The following is a 6670-nucleotide window of genomic DNA, read 5'->3' as shown; positions in this document are numbered from 1 at the left end:
GGGGGTTTACTTCTCAACTCTCAATTCTGTTCCACTGGTCTGCATGTCTGCTTTTCGGCCAATACTGTGCCGTTTTGATTACTGTGGCTTTGTAGTATAATTTGAAGTCAGGTGGAATGAAACCTCTAGCCTTGTTATTTTTTCTCAGGATAGCATTGGCGATTTGAGGTCTTTTATTTTTCCATACAAATCTGATCATTTTTTTGTTTTATTTCTTAAAAAGTGTCAATGATATTTTGATGGGGATTGCATTAAATCTGTATAATGCTTTAGGTAATAAGGTCGTTTTAACTTGTTGATCCTTCCAATCCAAGAACGTGGAATATCTTTCCACATTTGTGTCTTCTTCAATTACTTTTAATAGAGTCTTACAGTTTACATTATATAGAACTTTCACATGTTTCGTTAGCTTTATTCCTAGGTATTTTGTTCTTTTTGTTGCAATTGCAAAAGGAATTAATTTTTCCACTTCTTTTTCTGACGATTCATTATCAGAGTATAGGAACGCTATGGATTTTTGAACATTGATTTTGTATCCAGAAACTTTACTGTATTTGCTTATTGTTTCCAGTAGTCTTCTTGTGGAGTCTTTAGGGTTTTCTATATAGAGAATCAAATAGTGACAGTTTGACTTCCTCATTTCCTATTTGGATATTTTTTATATCTTTCTCTTGCCTGACTGCACTTGCTAGGACCTTCAATGTCATATTGAATAGTAGTGGTGATAGTGGACAGACTTGTCTTGTTCCTGATCTTAGAGGAAAGGTTTTTAGTTTTTCATCATTAAGTATAATGCTAGCTGAGGGTTTGTCATATATGGCCATTAGTATGTTGAGGTAGTTTCCTTTTATACTTATTTTATTAAGTGTTATAATCATAAATAGATGCCGTATCTTGTCAAAGGATTTCTCTGCATCTATCGATATGATCATATGATTCTTATTCTTTATTTTGTTATGTGGTATATCACATTAATTGATTTGTATATGTTAAACTATCCCTGTGCCCCTGGGATGAAGCCCACTTGATCATGGTGTATAATCTTTTTTATACGTTGTTGTTTTATATTTGCTAGGATCTTGTTTAGGATTTTTACATCTGCGTCCATGAGCAATATTGGTCTGCAGTATTTTTTGTATTATCTTTACCAGGTTTTGGTAACAGGGTAATATTGACCTCACAAAATGAGTTGGGAAGTATTGCCTCCTCTTCGATTTTTTGGAAGAGTTTGAGGAGAATAAATATTAAATCTTTGAATGTTTGGTAGAATTCATTGGTGAAGCCGTCTGGTCCTGGACTTTTACTTTTTGGTAGGTTTTTTGATGATTGTTTCAATTTCCATCTTGCTGATCACTTTATTTATATTTTCTAGTTCTTCTTGATTCAGTCTAGGAAGGTTGTAAGAACTTGTCCATTTCTTCTAGGTTATTAAATTTGGCATTATATACTTTTTCATAGTTTCTTGTGTGATCCTTTGTATTTCTGTGTTATCTGTCATAACTTCTCTTTCATCCCTGATTTTGTTTGTTTGTGTCCTTTCTATTTTTTGTTTAGTGAGTCTAGCCAGTGGTTTGCCAATTTTATCAACCTTTTTTAAAGAACCAGCTCTTTGTTGCATTTATTTCTTATATATTTTTTCAATTTATTTTAATTTTGCTCTAATTTTATTTCTTTCCTTCTGCTGATTTTAGGCTACATTTGTTCTTTTTTTCCCCTAGTTTTTAAAGATAAAGTGTTAGGTTGTTTATTTGGGCTCATTCTTGTTTTTCGAGACAGGTCTGTAATATTATGAACTTTCCTCTTATTACCACTTTTGCCATATCCCAAAAGTTTTGATATGTTGTACTCTCATTGTAATTTGTTTCTATGTATTTCTTGATCTCTCTTTTTATTTCTTCTCTGACCCAGTTATTCTTCAGTAGCATATTGTTTAATCTTCATGTATTTATGGTTCTTCCTGATTTCTTTTTGCAGTTGATCTCTAGTTTCTAAGCATTATGATTACAGAATATAGTTGCTATGATTTCAAACTTCTGATATTTTTTGAGACTATCTCTGTGTCCCAGTATGTGGTCAATCCTTGAGAATGTTCCATGTGCACTAGAGAAGAATGCATAAGCAACTGTTTTGGGATGGAAGGCTCTGTAAATATCAATTATGTCCAGTTGGTCCAATGTGTCATTTATGGATGTTATTTCCTTTTTGATTTTCTGTTTTGATGATTTGTCCATATCCAATAGTTGGGTATTTATGTCTCCTACTAGGATATTGTTGTGGTCTGTTTCTCCCTTTAGTTCTTCTGTTAATAATTGTTTTGTATATTTAGGGGCTCCCTGATTGGGAGCATAGATATTAATAAGTCTTATGTCTTCTTGGTGCCTGATTCCTTTTATCATTATGAATTGTCCCTTAATATCTTTTTTTACCTTTTTGATTTTGAAGTCTATTTCATCTGATATTAGTACTGCTACTCCTGCTTTTCTATGAATGTCATTTGCTTAAAATATCATTTTTCACCCTTTCACTTTGAGTCTATATTTGTCTTTGGAGCTGAGATGTGTCTCCTGGAGGCAGCATATGGTTGGGTTTTGTGTTTTGGTCCATTCTGCAACTCTGTGCCTTTTTACTGGTAAATTCCATCCATTTACATTTAGAGTGATTATTGAAATATGAAGTCTTATAGCCATTTTTTCTTTTGCTTTCTGGTATTTCAGTGTTTCCATTGCTTCCTTGTCCTTGTGTTTCTATTTTCTTTATTTGTTTGGCTTTTGTGGGTTTTCCCTCTGGTCCTTCTTGCTTTATGTTATATATTTCGGTTCTGAATCTTTGGCATGTGGTTACCATTATGAATATATCAGTCGTCCCTTTTCTTCTGTGCATGCCATATCTCCATTCCCTTTTGCGAATTTGGATCTTTGAATCCTCCTCTTTTCAGTCATTATTGTCTCAGTTTGTCCCTATGTGTGCTGAATGTTCATTACTATCTTGGTATAGCAAATCTCTTCTTATTGTAAAACTTATAATGCCCTGTTCCTAGTAAGGGTTGCACTCCTCTGCTTTTATCAGCCTGCTAGTCACCTTACTTCTAATTATGCATTTTTTTTCATTTTGTTTTAGGTGAGCTAACCTCTTTCAGTATCTCCTGTAGTGTAGGCCTCGTAGTGGAGAATTTCCTCAATTTTTGTATGTCTGGAAAGGTCTTGATTTCTCCTTCATATCTAAAGTAGAGCTTAACCGGATACATTATTCTTTGCTGGTAGTTCCTGTCATTTAATAGTTTGAATATTTGATTCCACTCATTTCTGGCTTGTAAGGTTTGTGCTTAGAAGTTCGACAATAATCTAATGGATTTTCCTTTATAGGTTACTGTCTTCTTTTCCCTGGTTGCTCTGAGAATTCTGTTTTGTCATTGATTTTTGATAATTTTAATATAATGTGTCTTGGAGACGTCCTTTTTGGGTTGAGATAATCGAGTGTTCTGTTGATTTCCTGAATTCCAAACTCCAGCTTATTCCTTAGATTTGGGAAATTCTCGTCAACTATTTGTCTAAAATACTTTCTAATCCCTGGTCCTTTACCTCCCCTTCAAGAATGTCTATTATTCTTATGTTTCCTCTCCTGATGGTATCAGCTAGTTCTTGTATTTCTTTTTCATTCTTTGGTTTCTCTCTTCTTCCTTCTGATTTATTTCTAAATTTGTCTTTGATGTCACTGATCCTTTCCTCCATTTGGTCGACTCTATTTCTCAAACTTGTTATTTCATTTTTCAACTCTTTCAGTGTGCTCTTTATCTCCAGAAGTTCTATTCATTTTTTTTTTGAGGGTTTCAATCTCTTTGCTAAAGAACTCATTCTGCTCATCAATTTTTCTTGTTTTTTAATTCTTGAAATTGTTGATTTGAGTTTTGGATCTCATCGAGGTTTTTCAGAAGTACCATCCTGAATTCTCTATCATTTAAGTCACATATTTCTATGTCTATAAGCTTATTTTCTGTTTTCTGGAGATTTTTCTCTTTCTTTCTGAGATGCCTTGTTACCTCGGTGTTTCATGGTGTTTAATGGACTATTTCTTCACCTGAGTATTAATGGAAGTGTATTCTGATTTTTTTTCCAGAAAGAAGTTTTATTAAAAAATGGTCCCTAGCCTGTTGCGAGGTGTTTTCTTTTGGTTTCCAGTAGGTAGCGTCTAAGCCTCTTGGATCTCTGCTTTATATAGTCTTAATAATGCTTTTTTTTCCCCCTTATAGATGTTTAATCATGCTCGCTACCCTCAGTCTCAGTTCCTGTCAGTTTTAGCGACAGTGTGAGTAGCGTTTGCTCAGATTCCCTTGGGGCTCTGCGGTGTTCTGTGTTGGAGGGTATGGGCAGAGAGACTGTCTGGGTTGGGGGATGGGGACGGCAACTCGGCCTCAGTTTTGCAATTGCAGCTGGTAAAAATCAACTGTTGTTTCTCTGCCGTCCCTGCTTTTCAGCTGTCCCGTTTCTCTGCCTTCTGCACTGTTGACTGGACATTGCTGCCGGCCACGTGGAGCTCATAGCTCTCCCATACAGGGCTGTTCAGGGAACTCACCACTCTTTCTCCTCTCCCCATCCTTCTGCAGGGAGCTGTGGTGGCTGTGAGAAGTCACTTCTTTTTTTCTCTCAGTTTACTGCTCAACACCCAGGGTTCTGATCTGTGGTAGCTCTTATGCACAGATCCCATGCTCAGATGTGCTGGTGTGCAGTTTGGGTGTTTTATTTTTGTTGAGTTTTAGATGTTCAGTTTGTTGTTTCAAGAGGAGAGATCTGGGGACATCTCTCACTCTGCCGTGTTTCTCACGAATCATGCTGGGTGATTTTAGTTCTCTCCCTAGTTGTATGGCTTGTTCATCTAGATTTCAGGTGATTTTTCCTTGCTGTTTGCTCATCGTTTCTGTCACAGCATTGATTTGGTTGCCATAGGGATAAAGAGAGCTTCTATCATCTCGCCATTTTTCCCCATTGTATGTAGAGGCATATCTTTAGCCTGTTACTAAGAAAGTGTTTTCTTTTCCTTGCTAGTAGGTGGTACCCAAGCCTCTTGGACTTGTCCTTTTAGACTAATAATGCCTTTTTTTTTCTGATAAACATTCAAGTCACCATCACCGCCCTTCATCCCACCCCCTGTCAGTGGTACTGACAGTGGATTTTTGCATCGGTAGCGTTTGCTCAAATTTTCTTGGGGGTCTGTAGTGCTAGAGTTGGGAGTATATGGGGTAGATGAAGGGCATGCTCTGGGTTGGTTTGTGGGGATCGTTGATAGTTTTTGTGTCTCAGCCTCACTCTTCGCAATTATGGCTGCTGAGATACAGCTGTTTCCCCTCTGCATTTAGTTCTCATTCTGTATTTTGCCCTGATTCCTGGGTTCCAGTGATCCCTCATGCAGGGCTGTTTGGAGAACAGGCTGTACTTTCTCCCCTCCTCCATTCCTGCAGGGAGCTCTGGCTGCAAGAGGTAGCTTCTTTGTTCTTCTCAATCTACCCACAGATTCCTGAGTTCAGACCTCTGGAGGCTCTCCCGCACAGAACATTCACTCCGATATGCTTGGTGCAGGTTGGCTGTTATTTGTTGAGTTTTAGATGTTCAGCTTACTGTTATTTTACGGGGAAAGATCCGGAGAAATCTCTCATTCTGCCTTGGTTTTGACATCTCTGGGTGATATTATTAAGATCACAAACTATGTCACAGTTCCATTTGAAATCCTCTAATAGCTTCCTATGTCATTTAGAGTAAATTCACAGTTATTTTTTTTTGCATACAATGTGTACCATATGTCCTCCATACTTTATTTTTAACTTTCCCCTAACTCACTGCTCCAAACACACTGGTTTTTTGTTGTTCCTTGAACATATTAGGCTAGTTCCTGCCTCAGGGTATTTGCAGGTTTTCCCTTTGATATTTAAATGCTTTCCCCTCAGATATAGTTATTGATTTCTTCATTATCTTCATATTTTTACTGAAATAACATCTCAGTGAGGCCTTCTCTGACTCTCATATTTAACATTTCAAGTACCCCAGAATTTCCATTCATGATTCTTGTCTTTTTATTTCCTGTATGGCACTTACCACATCTTGTATACTGTACATTTTGCTTATTTGTTTATTGATAGGTCTCTTATCAGCGAGAATGTAAGCTCTATAAGGGGTGAAGTTTTTTGTTTGTTTTTATTGTTGTTCATTGTTACAGATACAGTATTTTTATATTGCCTGAATTATAGTTGTTTCTTAAAATATTTCTTGAATTAATAAAAAGTTACTCAGGTAATACAGGAATATAGTTGTAAAAATTCAAACACTGGAGAAGTACATGGAATAAATCATTAATGTCCTCTATCACTCCTCAAAATTAATTCTACGTTTATCTCAAGAGATAAAACTTTTTCCATGTTTCTGGAAACATTGTATACAGTGAATAGACATATGTATTTATGATATATAGTGTTATATGTATTTTTACATTATTGGAATTATACTGTATATATTTTTCTGTAATATTTTTTACTTAATAATACATCTTGGAAATCTTTCCAGTTCAGTAAATAGACATCTATACTGATTAGTAAAAAGGACATTTGATTGTGAACATTATAAGTTGACTTTAGTTTACTTAAACAGAAAAAGATACTAGAAGGATGTTGGAGAGTTCACAGAAA

The sequence above is a fragment of the Pteropus medius genome, unplaced genomic scaffold (assembly GCF_902729225.1).
Source record: "Pteropus medius unplaced genomic scaffold, Ma_sr-lr_union100, whole genome shotgun sequence".
NCBI lineage: Eukaryota > Metazoa > Chordata > Mammalia > Chiroptera > Pteropodidae > Pteropus > Pteropus medius.
Note: the sequence above shows the minus strand (reverse complement) of the source record.